General features: G+C 46.0%; 1 protein-coding gene and 1 pseudogene across 9 annotated transcripts in view; both read right to left on the bottom strand.

Moving 5' to 3' along the window:
• GFRA1 (GDNF family receptor alpha 1) overlaps positions 1-18,690 on the bottom strand; it is a 209,035-nt gene that overhangs the window by 109,860 nt on the left and 80,485 nt on the right. The window lies entirely within an intron of this gene.
• Positions 845-1,681, bottom strand: LOC140850553 (small ribosomal subunit protein eS6-like; annotated as a pseudogene).

Genomic DNA, 18,690 nt, shown 5'->3' with positions numbered 1-18,690 from the left:
GCCAGCCAGCCAGCCAGCCACCCACCCACCATGTAAATGTTTACTGAGAACTTGTGAGGAGTTTTCTGCTGATGGAGTCTGGGGAGAGATGAAGGCCCAGGAATCCTACTCTCAGTTCAGGATCCAGTGACAAAGGCACACACGGGGACCAGAAAATGCAGCACAACAGAGCAAGCTTGTCAGTGGGAAACAGGAGGAGGCTCAACTTAGCTGGAAAAGGGGATGCAAAGGTTTCCAAAAGGAAGTGGCACTTTTGTCCCTTCTTGGAGGAAGAACAGGTTCAGAGAGGGCATGCCAGGCATTGAAGAGAGCAGGTGTGAATGCAGGAGGTCACACAGGGACTGGCACTTTGGGAAACTCAAGTAGTTCCAGCTGGTCTGGAGAGAGAGTGCATATAGGGAGATGACTAGAGAGTTGGCATGAGTCTGAAAAAAGAGGGGCCACCTATACCAGGCCAAAGATCAGGGACCTTATTCTGACAGGTCTGGGCAGTTGCCTCCTGAGGGTTTCAACACCCCACTCCACTTGCCAGCTGGAGCAGACCCACTTGCTCAGATTTGCACATGAGGAAGATCTTTCTGGCGGGTGGAAGGAGAGAGGCTTAAGTGAAGGCACACTCAGAAGCCATAAGCCCCTGGGTTAGCTGTTGCAAACACCTGGAGTTGTGGTATGACTACATCCTTAGTGGACTGTAAGCAGCACCTTTCAGGTGTCTACTTTGAAGGAGACAATATTCATTTTGATATATAAATTCATTCACTCACACATTTGTAGAATATATTATTGAATACAAATACCTATTTTTAAAATTGGAAATTGCTATGTGCTCAACTTCTTTCATCAATACACTTTTTTTTGGATGTCTGATCGTATTTGTTACTCAAAAAACTCTCATTTTTGACTGGATTCAGACTTAGATGTAGAAGCTCTCAGAGAGGACAGCCTCCATCTCTTGGCAATCTGTTTCTGGTGTTTTTCTTTGGCCTCCTTCATTCTCCTGGCCAAAAGTTTAGCATATCTTGCAGCCTTTTCCTTATTTTTCTTAGTATGTTGTTTCTTCAGAGCAATATGCTGACGTGTGTGTTGCAGGGCACGTGGAGTAACAAGACGCTCAATCTTAGGTGCTTTGGTCCTGGGCTTCTTACCTTGTTTAGGGGCTTTCTCACAACATACTGGAGGACATCATCTTTAGAGAGATTGTGTGAATTCTGCTAGCTTGGGTCCTAGACAATGAGGCACAGTAGCATGAGTGAGTCCAGGAATATCGTTCTCCCGTTTTTTTTTTTTTACAATGGCCTCATTGAGAACACTCAAATTGGCATCCACAATGCAACTCCGAACAGATTTGCACTTCCTTTCTCCAGTCCTGGCAACTTAGTTCTTAATCTGTAACAGGAATGTCCCTTACTCCGTAGAAGGTGTACACAGCCAGGGGTTTAAGACACCCTGCTTCATGGGGAAACTTTGTTTGTCATTCTCACCACTGATGTGGACCACATGACCCTTCCACTCCTCACCCAGAGCATCAGCAGCAACTTTTGTGACCATACTCTTCTCATACAGGGTGCGAGGTTTGCATTCATTGTCCATTTCAATGAGTTTCTGGCAGCCAGTGCTGGGAAAGAGACGTTCAGCTTCTTTCTAAGGCAGCCGAGGCACCAGGAAAAAGAGCAATGCACTTTTAAAAGCACCTCCACACGGATGCCTCGATCTCCTCAGCAGCCCTGGGTACAGAGCACACCTAAGTCCCTAGGTGCTATAGGGCTGGTTGTTTCCTGGTTCCTGAGCCCATGCGGTCTGCGGTCCCTGCATAGGAAGGGCTAGAATACAGTTCTGAAGATGTGCTTGATGAAGGGATGAGGGGTGTTAGGGCTCCCATTTTAAAGATGAAGAGACTGATGCGCAGAGTGTCCAGTGTCACATCTACTCAGTGATGGAGCTGAGATAAAATGCCATCTTGTAATCTCCCTAGTGCAGTGGTCTCTCCTGTACCACTGCCACTGGTCTAAGGACATTCTGTATTTTAACCCATATACACCTATGGCTTTCACAGAACTGCCTTTTCAATATCCACATGCCCTCAAGGGGCACATGATAGAGTACCACCCCTAAGGGATTCAGAAAGGTTCTCCTATTCTACACTGAGACACAGAATCTGATTTTGCCTTTAACTGCATTAAAAACAAATGTGAACTAGAGAAAGCATTCTGTAATGTGTCTGTTTAGTTTGGGATGAAAAGTTTTTTTTTTCCATGTGAAATAAAGTCAGCCAGTGTCTACTAGACCTAGACCTGCCAGCCCTGATCTTTTTGACAAAACAGGCTTTTTAAAAAAAATCGCTTTTTCTTTGCAAACATCCAAAAAGTGATTTTGTCCTTGAAGGCTAAAATATGATTCCAGTATATTTCTGACCTCTATAAATCTACCATGTAACCAAGAAACCCTTTTCAGACTCAGATATATCTATATTTCAGGGAAGAGTGCTAAGTGAACTCTAACAAACCAAATGAGCTAATTTTGTGAATCTTTCAACTAGTCTTTTTGCCGCATTCTTCCCCTTAACAACCTATAAATTTTAGTCATGAGAATCATTCTTCAGTGTCTGGGGCAGTAAAACTCTTGCTAAAAATCAATAGTCTGCATACTTTTAAGATTTCAATGTGGTGTTAGGCAGCACAGGTCTTTCTTTATAAAACTCCATGATGACCTAGAACAAATTTGATTCTAGAAATCAGAATTCTCACACTAATAGTCTTTCATTTAGGAAGGCTCTTGTAACTGAGAACACACTCCTAAATGGGTTAGATTTTTCAATTTTATACTTTAGTCCATAAGTGCTAATTTCTCAGTGGAACAGTCAGATAATATACTAGAGATCGCTAAACGCGCTAGTCACAGTTCTGAATTATTAATTTAAAAGGTTATGCACCAGTGCTAATATAAATTATCTTTTAAAACTATCTATATGGGTAACATTTTAATAAGCTTTAAAACATGATTTTTCTCTCTCCATGTTGAAAGCAAAATATAATATATAAATGGCTCTATGAGAGTCGTAGATTTATTGTATTTTTTTCCAAAAGACTTGCACAACCATTTCCCACAACTGATGAAAAAGCCCCAGTGTGGGTCCTGCCTGCAAAAGTACTGTCCTAATCAATTGAAGGTGGCAGGCATCCTCTCTCCCTCTATCCTAGAACTCTAAATGAAATCTCTTTCTTCCACGACCTGTTAGAAAACCTGTACATGGCATTCAAGCTTCACCTGAGCACATCACGGGGAAGAGGCAGGATACAGTCAGGCCCCAGGGGAAGCAAATAAAATACCAACACTGCGGCAGCCTGCAGAAATGTCAGCCTTCCTCCAAGTTAATAGCGTTTGCTCTGTACCCGATGCAGAATGTGCACCCAGCTTTATCCTCAACATGGAGCCATATCCTTGAGAAAGAGGATGCCTTGGAGGAAATATGTGACTTCTTAGCTGTCTAACTACGTGCCAGCCCCAAAAGATGGCCTGACATTTATCAGAAAGCCTGAGCAAGTGGGAGCCCAGCGGGCTGCCTTCAGCCAAGGACAGAAGAAAAATAAAATGCAATGTTAGATTACCATGCATAGATCGTTATAGGGAGAGATTAATGCTGGTTGATTTTTTATGCTCGTTACAATCTTTGCCTGGGAACCTCATCCAGAATTTCCTGGCTAGCTTTGCTTTAGGAGCTGAATTAGAAACTTCAGAAAAATCAGTAAAGGTAGCTGGCCCAGACCTCTACCATCCTTGGTGTCCCTTTGTTTTGCCACTGTCCTACCATGGGGAGCCTTTTGTCCCTCATCACTCACCATAGGACTGCTCTGTTACCATAGTTACAAAGTGTAAACATCAATATGGTAATAAAAAGAAACACAGAATTCAGTTGCGCTGCCTTTCAAATTCAGGAGGAAGTGGAAGTCTTCCTGCTTTTTCTCTTTTTATGTTCATTGCCTTGTTTTCCAAAGGAACCTGCCCAGTTCAATTTTGCAGGAACTAAGCATTAAGGCAAAAAGCAGGCCCACATGTGAGCTGGAGTTCCCAGCTGGTTACCAAATGACCTTCCTTTAGTTTCTTCCTAAGTGGATGTTTAAAAAAAAATAGGGGCTACTAATGTAGGATGCAGGCAGACTATTTCCACCACAGACAGCCCCGCAAATGCACTATTTTTTTTAAAAAAAAGATAACAAAATCTTTAATTCATAAGCAGGGTATCAACCAGTTGCCTGTTTTTACGCAGCCCAAGAATTTTAAGGCACATTTTCCACAAACATATCAATCTGTGAATGCTCGCTGAAAGCCTACTGTGGGCCATGCTCCTTATCAGATTTGGAGAAGAAAACAAAAAAGTGCAGTTCAAACGTGGCACTGGAGAAACCGGCCAGAAGTGCCTGCCATGGGAATACTTTAGGATTCCCAAATGGAATCCATTCACTTTTTTCTGCCATCTTTCCCCCATTTCCCCATCCTCTCTTGTTTCCTTCCTATCTATTCAGCCATCCCTCCGTCCACCCTTCTAACTCTCTCCATGTCATGATGTCAGGCCCACTATGGACCAGGCCCTGGAGATACAAAGATGAGATTCAGTGTCAGTCCTCAGGAAGTTAACTTGTACTAACAGGAGGAGAGTGTGGGGCAGTGTGGTAGTGCAGTGGTACAGTTGTAGTGGGGTGCACAGCTTCACAGAGAAGGGTCTTGAAGCATGACTGTCATTCCCTAGGGAAACCAGGCAGACCGAGACCAACAGACAGCAAGACCAAACGCACAGAGGCTGTAATGTGTCTGGCTCGTCTAAGGAAAGGTAAGCAGTCAAGTGTGTCTAGAACATAGAGGATGCTAGAGAAGACGAGCTGGAAGCCTGACCATGGAGAATACCAAAGGCTGCAGTAAGAAATGCAGACTTCCTCCTCTGGCAATGAGGGATACCTAGTGTTCTCAAACCATGGCAACTTGAGGAGCACATCTCTGTGTTGTGATGGTGACAGTGTGGAGGACAGAGAGAGAGTGGCCCATCAGGAGGCTTGTGCAATGGCCCAGAATGAAGAGAAGACACAGGAATGGAAACAGGGAAGGATTTGAGATGAACCAAGAAAGTGGAATCTAGGTCCTGGGGGATGTCCACATGCCGAGTGGAGGAGGAGGGAGAGAGGTGGGCTCCAGGCTCAGGGCCAAGGTGGTGCTGCCACTTGCAACAGGACACACGGGAAGAGGGCAGGCCCAGGGCTGGGGCAGGGATGAGCCTAAGGAGGCTGAGGGAGAAGCATCAAAATGAGATCTAGAGCTTGGGCCAGAGCTGGCAGTTGTCAAAATACACGTGGGTAACTGAAACCGGGGAGGGAGGAGAGAATACAGAAAGGAAAAGAAGGCAGCAAGCATCCCCTCCGGTTCTCCAGAGGAACAGGAGGTGTGATGGAAATTTAGCCAGAAAAGCGAATCACATGAACAAGAAGCAATAAAACTGCTTCCTGAGTATCTGAGTGGTAGGTATCACTACAAATTAAACAGCTCTACCCATCCCCTGCTAGTTCTTCCTACTGACAAATAAGTATGCCCCCCCTGCACATCTGGGCACACTGAGGACAAAGCCAAATGCCCCAATTCCTGAGCTGGAAAGGGGTGTCCACCAGAGAGGACAGGCTGAGGGGAGACAGAGGCAGGAGGCCCTAGAGACCCCAGGCCCGGGCCCATTCCGCCATAGCCACTAACAACAGGGTCCAATAGCTACTGCCACAACTGCATTTTCAAAATCTATACTTTAGCTCTTCTTTTAAGTATGCACATCAGACTTATCAAATGCACCCTTTCAAAAGCAGGGACATTTCTACCTGCAGCATACCTGAGATTGAACTGCACACAGACTTTGTTTGGGCTTGGCTTCCTCCCAACTGGTAAATCATGAAGTTTTCAAATAAAGACACATCATACACACAGAAATCTTCACCGTGCCAGGAGCCCTTCCCTCATATGCTCCAGCCCACAAGGGGTTGTGGGAGGACTTTCTCTCCCCCCAGATTCACACAGTATTGTCTTTATTGTCTGGTACTGTTAATTAAGCACTTCCTTATTTATTACTGTTTAATTGTCAGTCAGCCAGATGTCAGGCTCCTTGAGAACGGGCTGACTTACACTGTTCGGTGTGTTACGGAGCAGGTACTCAGTGACTACACCACTTCAAGAAACAAATTCAGCAGTTCAGAGAAGCGATCCAAGGTTTCAAAATTGGGTGCAAGAGACAGATTCATATCCACACAGATGAGTCACTGCGCTAAGTTCTAAAAGAGGTAGAGGCCGTGTGCAGTGGACTCCCAGAAAAGAGCAGTGATTAATTCCCACCTCTGATCTCATTGGGGTCCCCCAGGGCATGTGTCTTTGCTAAAGTCCGAAAATACACTCAAACCAGGGGAGCCCTGAGTGGGACCAAAGGAGGACTATTCCAAAAGGAAGACGGATGTGCACAGTAGTAAACCATCATCCTGTCTCTTCTGCAGACTGAGGGCTTTCTCTCCCATGCCTCCCCACTGGGGTCCTCCTCTTTGAGTCCTGGAGAGGAGCATCTCAGGTCCATCCTTTGAAGCCCCCATGTGCACTGGAGCACCCCACAGTAGGTGGAGCTTGCTGTCTGCAGGAGCAGGTCTTGGACCAGTCAGTGCCCTGTTCCCCATATGCTCCTTCTCTGAATGACGGCTGGTATGCAGGGCACAGTGTTAGATGCAGAGGGAGGTACACAGAAGCACAGGTTGGCTGGCCCCCAAGCAGCTCACAGTCCAGACAAGAAGAGCAAATACAACCCCAGGTTACCTACCTATACCCCCAGTCCCAAATGTCTATATTATCAGGGTTTTATGTCAGCACTGATCTAAGCACTTTAAAAATGGCAACTAAGTCCTCATAAAAAACCCATAAGGTAACTACTTCCAGCACATTTTACCAGTGAGGAAACCGAAGCATGGAGAGTAAATGACTAGTTAGTGGTCATGTGACAGTAAGTGGTAGAGGTGGGTTTTGAGCCCAAGCTCTTTCCCATTCCAGTACACAGCCTTTTACTCATGCAGACGCCAAAACTGGAACTGAAAACAGAAGATACAGCCCGTTCTTTGGGTCGACTGGTCTGGGATAATGGTCTGAGACAGAGAGGTGTGCCTGGGTCCTAGAATAATGAATGGGATTTCAACAGAAGGAGAGGACCAGGGACAGGCTACTCCATGCAGAAGAGATGTCAGAAAGAGAGCCAGGAAGTACTCAGAGGGGACCAGGAGTAAACTGGCTTGACTGGAGAGCTGGGAGCATGGACAGTGTCTGTGGGAATGAAAGCTGGATCATATGCCGGGCGTAGAGCAAAGGGTTGCCTCTAAATGGCACCTGGAGATGACTTGTCCCACTCCTGAAAGCACTGAAGAGCCACAGATGTCTGGAAGTTGCCCAAAAAAGGCAGGGTCAGGGTTCCAGGGGTCATCGGCTTAAAGGGCCTGACCCTGGGCACTGTCCCCTGATGAAACACAGATTCTAGGTGTCACCCACTAAGCCGACCTTGCAAAGAGACACTTTGTATCCTGTGTTGTGAATCTTGTAACTCTGGCAATCTGCAATTTGTCAAATGAATTAGATTCCTTAATAATCATTATTCCAGTTCATGCCCATCAGCAAATATTTCTTTCTGAACAAATACCTAATTAATTCAGGCAACACCTCTTTGACTCAAAGGTTTTAAAGTGCCTGGCTGAGGTGAACATTCAGGAAAAATAATGGTATTTCCAAAGGAAAATTCATATGTGGTTCAATTTACAATATTGTAATAAGACTCTGCAGCATAAATTCCAGCACAGTGGACAGAAAACCTATTTGTGTAGCATGTGAGAACATAAATAAAAGCCAAATACTTATACTGTCCTCACAAATATGAAATTTTCTTTTGTGAGTCTACGTTCCCTGACACATATTCTGAGAAAGTTGGGTCCCATGATAAATATTTCAACTTGAAGGTCTTCATCAATATCAGCGCTCTCTCTCTCTCTCTCATTATTCAGTTACTAAATAAAAAGGATGGTAATAACAGAGTAACAAATAACGGAATGATATAATTAAAGTGTGTATCAACTTTCCTTCAATATTCAGTCACTACAGATTTTGTCACTGACTTCTTAACATTTTCTCCCAACAAAACTTATTTTCTAGCTTCTACATCCAACAACAGCCAGTCACTGGCCTCTTTTTATCTGGTTCTTGACTCCTTCTCTCCTCTTCCCACATCTCTAAGCTGTTTTTGTTTTGAATTCTAGGATTGGACCTTCTTGTTTGTTCCAACTGGAGGCTCCATCCCTCCCGGGCTGCCATGGCCCCACCATCACCCCCCTCCAAATAATGTGCTAGACCTTTCTGTAAACAGCATCTGCAGTCTTTTTCAAGAAACCTTTCCCTTGCTGAGGTCTCTGTTCCATTTCTGAAAAGTGTTTATAAGCTTTTTATGGATGCATAGTGTTAGCAAAGAAGGGCCTGTGGGTTCAGAAGCCCAACCTTTCCCCTCCTTCTAAATCATCACATGCAACTACTGTCATCCATAAATAATGTGTTTCCTGGTAGAGCCAATTTTGGTGAAGCTCTCAAGGTAGATGATAAAGATGAACTGAAACAAGCCTATTGGACTCCATTTGTGAGAACTTAGGAACAAAGGCACTATTATTCTTACGCCTGCACGAGTAATAACATGCTTGCAATATTAGCTTTGTTCTAGTGTGTGGGAGGCACAGATATCCCTTGTTGACTAGCAAAGAGCAGAAAACACAGGTAGAAATGGTCTGTGAACACAGCCATATTTGCAGCAACAAAATAGGCTGAGGAAAAGCCAAAGGCCTGGGTGTTTGGCCTCCAGCCCAAGGATCTCTTTAAGGATGCAACCATCAACACTACCAAAGCCAGACTTTTGCAAGCTCAGGTCACCAAGGGTTTAAGAAAAGAGAGATTCCTAGCCTAGTAGGGGAAGGGGCACTGGGCTGGGAGTCAGGAGTAAGGCCCAGTTCTGCCATGCCCCTTAACATAGGTCTTCATGCTGGAAGTCTTAGTTATCTGTCAAATGCCACAATAACACCTCACTGAGGTATTGGCTCATTTTTCTTTTATTCTTTTCCCAAGGATTAAACAGCTCCTATAGCAGAAACTATGAACTAGCTACAAAGTACAAAACATGGATTGATATTCAAAAGTTTTGCGTGGAAATGGTAAGAAACTGAGAAATCTCTGTAGTGCAATAACATTTGTATTAAAAACAAACAAAGATGGGCACATAAAAAGTATTCTGTTCAAGGATACATACATATTGAAGAATACACACAGATTCAAGAACACAGATTAAATACATATGAGTGGGGGTCGGCGGCAGGGAGTGGGGCAGAGATGGGGAATGAAGAAGGAAAACCTAGATAAGCCAAGGAGAAAGGCTGTTCCTTGACAATGCAGTGATGATAGTATTACATAAACCAAGGAGGATGACTACTTGACTTAATGAAGATACTAATATAATAATAATAATAATAACAGCAATAACTTTCTTGCTGTGGCCCTGTATTTTCTTTAGGAGCCATAAAAGAAAGCATGTCTGTGGGTAAAATTGAAGTTCCTATGGCCAGGATCCTCACCTGACCCTAAACTACTTGGTGATATAACTGTCCTGCTGCTAGGCTACTGCTTCCACACCCATAGGCAAAGAGCTATTGATAAGTCACTATATAAAGAGCTCTGCCCAGTGCTCTGGGTGTAGGCAGAGACAAAGGAGGATTACACACTTGGATGCAGACGTAATTCTAGGGCTCAACCTATCACCTATCACCGGGAGAACAAGTCAGGTAATAAATCCTTTTACCCCAAGAACATTCCATTGTCATTCTTCAGTCTCATTGAATCCATAGTGAACTTGCCCGGAGCTGAAACCCACTTGCAAGACAATGTCTTAAATGTTTATTTAAGAATAAACATATTTAAAGTGGTTGGTTTGGACTGAATATTGCTTGTCTGTATCACTCCCCTACCCTCCAGACCCCAGAACTCAAAAGCCTAATTAAACAAACACTTTGGAACATTGCTGTGAATAAAATGAAAGTTCCTGTGGCCAGGGTTCTCACCTGGCCCTGTTTGACTACCTCACTGCACACCTGTGGGTATCTGGACTCTATATAAAGAGCTCTGCCCAGTGCTCTGGGCGTGACATGGTGGCAGGGCTACAAGGCTGCAGGAGAGCAGAGCAGAGGCTGGAGTGGTAGCAGCGCTGAGGACAGAGGCCCAGAGGATGGCTGTGTGGGACATCTGTGCAGAGAGGCCCAGAGGACGGCTGTGCAGGATGGCTGTGCAGAGAGGCCCAGAGGACAGCTGTGCAGACAGAGGGGACCAGAGGCAAGGGGAGAGACCTGCTTACTGCATGCAGACTTGCTCTGAGTGAATGGGATTTTAGCAACTGACCTGTCACCTGGAAATAAAGTTGGATATAACCCTCTCACCCCAAGAACATTTTGCTTTCATTTTCTTTGGTCACACTGAATCCATAGCAAACTTGCCCCGGGGCTGAAACCCGTTGGCAAGACAATTGGCAGAAGTTGGCAGGGTTGACTGTTGACCAAGGAAAAAGACAAGCTGCCTTTATGGGAGGGGTGCTTCAGCAGGCTGCCCCTGTGAATGGGGAGACAGTGGATCGTCCCCCAATGGGTATGTGGTCTGAGGTGGCTTGTCTTCTAGAGGAGACACCCCAGGACTGGTGGCAAGTGGAAGTGACACCTGAGGCTGTAGGGGTGGCCCTTGGTATAATAAGTAGATCCTTTGAGAAGCAGAGTGCCCGTGAGGCAGTGGGGACTGTCGGTTGGCTGCTTCTCACAGTATTAACAAAGTCTACAGAGGAGACCCAAGAAATGGTGGCATGAGAACGCGAGCTGCAAACTTCTGTGGATTCCCTGAGGAAGGAGATGGCACTGATGCGGGAGGAGGCAGCATGAGAGCGCTGGTAGCAAGGTGCCAGTGGAGACAAGACAGCAGCGCTGCCAGGTGTTCCGAAGGAGGAAGAGGCCATCAAGAAAAATGACAAACTTCTGAGGGAAGCACAGGCGGAGGCGGCACGAGCACGTCAGCTGCAAAGCACTGCGCTGAAGGGGAGAGAGCCACTGAAGACTGAGCTGGCATTGCTGCGAGGTTTTGTGACAGAGGAGGCACTTGGGGGAGTGGAGAGAAAGGTGCCATCAGCACCAGAAGTGGAGGATGAAGGGGTGGTGCTGGAGGCACTGGCTCCTCCTGTATTGAAAGCACGTGCAGTGGTTGTAAAGAAAATAAAGACCCAGCAGCTGAAAGTTCCCCAAGGAGAGGAGCAGGCCCTCCCCAGGTCGTGGAGCACTCTATGCTCCGCCCCTGTACTCAGGCTGAGCCGGTGGCTGTGGGACTTAGGGGTGGATGGAATTGTTCTGTTGGGATCAGAGATGGGAAAGCTGTCTTCCCTGACAGTGCAGCCCGCCTTGAGGCAGCAATTACAAAATGCGAGGTGACACGTACAATAGCTGAAGCAATGAGAACCCGGAAAGATATAAGACCTGTTACTAACAGGAGGAATTTGAGGGGCCCTGGGAGGGTTACGAGGACCCAGATGTGGGTTGATTTGATACCGGCAGGAATAGATGGAAGGAAATTAGATGGGAAGCCAAACAGGACCTTACTGGAGCTATGACAACAACTGAAACCAGAGCAGCAGTTCCAGCCATTAAGACCAAAGAGGCAGAGGTCAGAGACAAAGCCATGAGTCCGGCCTGTGTGTCTGCAAGACTTTTTGCTGGAGAGGCTGGAGAACAATGTTCAAGCTTCCTTGTACAGGAACCATTGCAGAGGACTAAGGGCACATAGATTGAGTGGAAAGAATCCTGGAGGGGTGGATAGTGGATAAAATGAGAGTTCCTGTGGCCAGGATTCTCACCTGGCCCTGGCTGACTACCTCACTGCACACCTGTGGGTAAATGGACTCTATATAAAGAGCTCCACCCAGTGCTCTGGGTGCGACACGGTGGCAGGGCTGCAAGGCTATAGGAGAGCAGAGCAGAGGCTGGAGTGGTGGCAGAGCTGAAGACAGAGGCCCAGAGGACAGCTGTGTGGGACAACTGTGCAGAGAGGCCCAGAGGACGGTTGTGCGGGACGGCTGTGCAGACAGAGGGGCCCAGAAGCAAGCAGCTTACTGCATGCAGATTTGCTCTGAGTGAATGGGATTTTAGTGACTGACCTGCCACCTGGAAATAAAGTTGGATATAACCCTCTCACCCCAAGAACGTTTTGCTGTCATTTTCTTTGGTCACACTGAATCCATAGTGAACTTGCCTGGGGCTGAAACCCATTGGCACAACAATTGCCAAGAAAGCAGATCTGGAGGGTTCTATGCTTGGGGCCAGTAACAGTCAGTGAGCTACATGCAGAAATCTTTGTGGGGAAAATGGAAGTGCCCATGGCCAGGATCCTCACCTGACCCTAAACTACTTGATGATGTAATTGACCTACTGCTAGGCTACTGTTCCACACTCTTTGGCAATAAGCTATCACTGACTGAGTCACTAAATAAAGAGCTCTGCCCAGTGCTCTGGACAGAGGCAGAGAGAGAGACAGAGGTGGCTTATGGACCTGCAGGCTGCTGGATGCAGATGTGAGTCTAGTGCTCAACCTACTGCCAGGAGAATAAAGCCAGGTATAAACCCTTTTACTCCAAAAACATTCCATTGTCATTTCTCTGTCTCACTGAATCCATAGTCAAGGTGCCAGGCCTGAGACCCTCAGAGAAGACAATCCCCTGCATGGTAAGGCCAGTTCTAAAACAGCTCAAGCTGTCCCCCACCTTCAGAATTTCAGAATTGGAGATGACCCAGAAGCAGCTCAGTGACTCAGGAGGTAACCAACCACCATTCACTTCATGTCTCACCTTTGGAAGCCCTGAAACCCCACTCATTCTGTTCCCTAGTATTGCGAAAGAAATGCAAAGCACCTGTCACTGTCACTTTGCCAGTCCTGAGATGTGCAGGTCCATGCAAGGAAACAAGCAATGCCTTGGTCTTAAGGCCATCAAGTAATGATATCCACCTGCAAGTCTCACCTGGGGCTGAGCATCAAAGAAGACATTTTACAAGAATCTTGAGATCCTAGTTTTCCCCATGCTTCCAGCCAAAAGCAGTCCAGTAGTTTGTGAAGACCCAACACTATTCAATTTATCTTTTGGAATCAAGGTCATGCCTTCCCAAACATACTAGACACATTTTGCCCTCTTCATTTTTCTTACCTTCCTGACTTTTTCTCAGTTTTGAGTATTAAAGGAAAAAATGCACTCTTTTCCTCTGAGAGAGCAAGCATAGCATTTGTTGATCAATTTCCTTTTCTTTCACCATTTCAAAGCCATCTTATCAGTGCACTCCAGAAAGATGAGAAAGGAAGCTTTGCTCACTGGGCCTGGGGTTCAAAGCTGATCCCCTTGGGTTAGATAAGGCCTGGTGGGCAAGGACAGCATCATACACTGGGGTTATGCCCATTCAGGAAGCACCCCAATAGTCCAATCCAATTCTAATAGGTCATATTTACCGAATGCAGTGAGTGCTACATGCCAATGTCTGCTAAGGACTTTCAACGTCTTATGCCATGAAACTGTCTCCATAGCCCTGTGAGCTGTCCTTTACACCATCCCATGGGTATCTCAGGCTCAGAGAGTTAACTTGCTCAAGATCAAGAGGACGGATGTGAACATTGGTCAGTCTGAAATGCTCTTTTGCCCCAATCCAACTCCTCACTTTCACTTTCAGCACCATACAAGCTGAACAGAAAGGATGGAGAACACGGGGCTTGTACACTGGCAACTGATGAGGGCATAAGGGCAGGTGAAAAACAGCTCCACTGAGCTCCCCCCCACCCACGGTTCTTGCAGCCTGGGATGAGATGTCCAGTTTTTGGTCCTCCCTCTTCTTTCCCTCCCTCCCCTTTTCTTCCTCTTCCTCACTCACCTACTCTTTCTCTACGGCCACTGGGTCTCTTATGCAGAGAAGGTAACAGAAGCTGATGCTGCTTGACCCAGCGTTCTGGTGCCAGGTTCCTCTGTGTTTGACAGCACCCACAGCCACTGATGTGGGCAGCACTGCCCACCTATTGGTCCCACGTTCTGCTCCAGCTCCTTGAAGGCTGGGAGAGTACTTGCTCCACCTCAGCGTCCCCAGAGACATGCTCCAATTTCCCTCTGAGGACCTGGGACAGAGCTTCAGATCGCCAGATGAATGCTCTCTGCATTGCCCCAGAGCCTCCCCTGGGAAATTTACTAGAGTAAAGGTCACTGCTTCCACCAGTGCTTGGGAGCATTCCAGGGCACCAGCTACTGAGTTTTCTGAGTTTGCATGGAGTATTTTCACAAGATGTGGTGCCCACCCCACCTGGTAGCCTTCTAAGAAAGTCACTTCTTTTGCATAACCCCAATTGTTTAAGAAACACACACTGTTAACAGACCCTTTGATCCTCCCTTCACTGTAAAGTTAGACACAGAAGGGCAGCTTTCCAAACCCTTCAGTAAACAGCTCTTGGAAACTCCAGGCATAGAGAGGAGCTGCCCACCAAAGCCCCCAGATGTGTCAGGGGAGCCCCTGAAAATCATGGGCTGCCAGGACCAGTCACCACCAGGCCAGCTGTTACAACAGAGGTCCTCACAGTTTGGAAGAGGACGGATTGGCAGCCTTGTCTCCGGGCCCACATGCCAGCATGCATCAACTTCTTCAGTGTTCAAGTGCCCTAACTAGCTTGACAATGAATGGGAGCATATCCCCAGAGGAGCAACATGGGTTCCTTTACTGGCCAGGACCCGCAACTCCCCAAACCAATCCTCCTAAAGGCTGGAGGTGGCTGGAGAAGACTGCCTCTCTTGCCAGGCCAAGTTCCAAGAGGAGGTGGCACTGCAGCTGGGCTCTAACTAAAATGTCTCCTCAGAGGTCACAGCAGGAGCATGAAGACCCCTCAGTGCATCTTTCCTACCCTGACACGAGGCTGGATCGAGTTCTCAAAGCAAGGAGCCCAGGGAAAACTGGCCACACCAATCACCTGATTGTCTGGCTGTTGACCTAAAGCCCTGGCCACAGGCAATAGGAAGCTTCTTATCCCTAGAGCCAGGGCCAATGCAGAAAACCTCCTTAATAGGACACCTTTTCCACCGGGAGACCACAAAAGGTGTGCTCCCAAAATTCAGATGCCCCCCAAAAGGCCTTCACCTGAATTCACACTGGCTTCTTCCATTTGTCTGTCCTGTTCCCTGTACAAGTCTCTTCTGTGAGCACCTCCTTAAGAAATCCTTTGCATCTCTAAGTCTGCTGAACACCGGGGCAGGACAATAAAGGCTGGACGCTATTGTTACCATTGCTCTTTTACCTACTGAATCTTCTCAATGTCCCACAGGACTGGTTTCCCCTAGTTGATATCTAATCCTGGGCTCTGCATCCGCTGGGTCTCTCACTCAGGGAGGGTAACAGAAGCTGATGCCGCTTGACCCGGCATTTTAGAGCCGGCTCCTCTGTGTGTGGTGGCACCCAGGGCCACTCTTTACACATCCAGGAAGCTGCAGCTTTGATTCTTTTTTATCTTACTTTACTTGTTTTTGCACAGGAGGCGGGGGTGTTGAGGGAGGAAGTACCAAGGGGAATTTATTCCCAGGATCTGGGAACATGGGGCCAACCTGCCACAGCTATTCTGTGGTTAGACACAGGACTGAGAACTGGCACCATGGATAAGAAAGCCTCTGTGCCAACTAGAGACGGTGGCCACCATGACTACAGTCCGGTGACCGTTCCCTGGAAAGAGGGATACTTCTAAGGGCTCAGATGCAGCTAGAACAGTCCTGGAGCACCTTGCCATTTTCCAAATAGATTTATATTTTCCCAGTGATGAAATGTGACAACCCCATGGTCCCCCGAGGAACTAAGTGACAAGAGAAACAAGGGCACATGACTTCACACGTGAAGGTTGGTGGCAGTTCCTGATTATTGATACGCCACTAAGCAAGGTCTTGCCAACAGCCAAATGAACAGGTGCCCTTATAAAATGAGGGCGTTTTGTGGCACGAGTGATGGGTTTACACATATGTCTGTGACATTACACAATTCTGAAAGGCCACTCTTTATAAGTTGAAGGGGAGAGGCTCTTTAAAAAAAAAAAATCCACATTTAAATGCCATGTTGTTTCCCATCCAATTATTTCCGTAGTCTGTATACAGACAGGGAAAATGCTGAATGTTCATTTTAAGGGCCATCTATCTTCTGCTTAATTAATCGTACACGAACTCCAACTTGCATTTTAGGTGAACAGAACATAAAAGAAGTGAGATTTTCCTGGCAAATGAAAGTTCTGTATTAATAAGGAATATGACTTTTCCCCATAGAAACAAAACAATTTTAACTGCGACTCATGTCTCAAGCTCTCATGAGCTTTCAGCGAATTTCAAGTACTGCTCAAGCTAATATCCCTTCAAGCTGTTTACCCAAAAGCTGGAACGTGCCTGTGCCCCCAGGGTCACACACCTCCGGTCTTTTTCTCAAGAACTGCTGATTTCCTGAGAACTTCAATGTTAGAACTCAAAGAAGAGTAACTTCAGGTTTTTTACAGGTGTGTTCAGATTACTGTGCTACTTCAGTGATGAAAGTATTACATTTGAATGGAAGATGGATTAAAAACCATGACCACAATGCTTGGCATTAGCTAATAAAAGCCCCAAGTATTCTAGAAAAAAGACATAACTCTTTCTGAATGCAAATGTTCTATGAATATTTAGTATTTGTATATTATTTTTCATTGAAAAATGCCCATTTGAGACCATGAGGCTGGAGCCCTGGGTTCCACTGCTTGCTCAGCCAGTGTCTCTGGGGAACTCTGGGTATCCCCTGATGTCACCTGCCTGCAAATTTCTCCTTCATACCATGAGTAAGTTAGACTAGGAGCTCAGTGAGGCCCTTCTAGGACTACAGCCTTATTCAGTGAGTTACATTCTAATTTCCCAGGCCTGAAAACTGCTGTCTTATTTTTAATATTAATAGTCTAATTAACATAATAATCTAGGAGTTACTGGGTTGGATAATCCAATGAAGGAAATCATCCATAAGGCATTTTATCTAGCACAAGATTGTAGAAATTGACTTTTCTGTAGCAGGTTTTAGCTCTTAATTGTGTGTCATTTCGGCTGATACTAAATTTGTTTACCTTCCGGTGCACACACACCATGGAAGGTCTAGAGCAAAGTGGTCCAGAACCTTAGCAGGCTAAGAGAGGAGGGTGGTTTGAAATCCAAACATTTGTCAGGGAGAAATCTATGTGAAGGCAGCACAGACTCTAATAAGAATGGCAGCATTAAGTTAGCATTTCTCTCTGAGGTACTCAAAACACAGCTAAATGTATGTTCTCATGAGGATTCTCAGCCAAGGCTAGAGACAGATACATTCCTCCATCCCTCTCTCCACCTTGCAACTGTTTACTGAGCACTTACTATGTGCTAAGCACATAGCATGGGTTATGCTCCAGATACAAATCTAGACAGAAGTCCCAGCCCTCACAGATCTTAAAATCTAGTGGACCAGTTAGCCAATGGCAACAAGCAGAATACAAAGACAGACAAAAAGAGGAAAAGGGGACCTCTTATGATAGGCTGGTTGGGGTGGGGGCTCTTTGAGGCAATACCATTTAAACTGAGGTCTGCCAGGTTAGGGGAGCAGCCTTTTGTAGTGGTGCCCATGGAAGCCAAGTTCAGCTGAATGAATACTGGCACATAAGCTCCTGGCTGTGATGACCAAATCTTCAAAAAGGTGAGCAATGGTAAAAGAAGCCAGACATGAAAGGACCAATACTGTATGATTTCATTTACATGGGCTACCGAGAATAGCCAAATTCATGGAGACAGAAAGTAGAATGGTGGTTACCAGGGGCTGTGGGGAGGGTCGATGAAGAGTTATTGTTCAATGAGTACAGAGTGTCAGTTTGGAATGATGAAAAAGTTCTGGAATGGACAGTGTTGATGATCACACAACAATGTGAATGTACTTAACGTCACTGAATTGTACACTCAAAAGTGACAATGACACATTTTGGGTTATGCATACATTAGTGCAATTTTTTTTATAAAGGTGGGCAAGCAATTGAGCATTTTTAATGCACCTAAGCATGCTCCCTGGGACAGTTAATGAGCCCACCTGCAGGCAGAGAATAGATTCTGCCTCTTCACTGAAATAAAGGTAGAATCAACATCCTTCCCCTGTGAAGAACAACTGTTTGAAGAGGCAAGGCTCCTCGGAGGCACCTGGTATGTCAAGTTCATTAACTCCCAGGGAGCATGCTTAGGTGCATTAAAAATGCTCAATTGCTTGCCCACCTTTATAAAAAAAATTGCAGTAATGTATGCATAACACAAACAACACTGTCCATTCCAGCAGCTTAAGAAACACTTCCTCCAAGGAGTTCCCTTGATTGACACTTCTTAGTAACCAAAGGAATAACATCCCCTCAGCCCCCGGATGTCCTTCGGTGTGTATGTTTAAGTGTCTCTCTTCATAACCACGTTAGAGAACAGCATGCCCCTTCTACTGTCACTCCCCACCCCTGCTCCAAGCACACCTTACCTTTTGAGGCAGCATTTAAATTTGCAACTAGATATATTAACCATCT

The sequence above is a fragment of the Manis javanica genome, chromosome 7, assembly GCF_040802235.1.
Source record: "Manis javanica isolate MJ-LG chromosome 7, MJ_LKY, whole genome shotgun sequence".
Lineage (NCBI taxonomy): Eukaryota > Metazoa > Chordata > Mammalia > Pholidota > Manidae > Manis > Manis javanica.
Note: the sequence above shows the minus strand (reverse complement) of the source record. Positions and strands in the feature narration are given on the sequence as shown.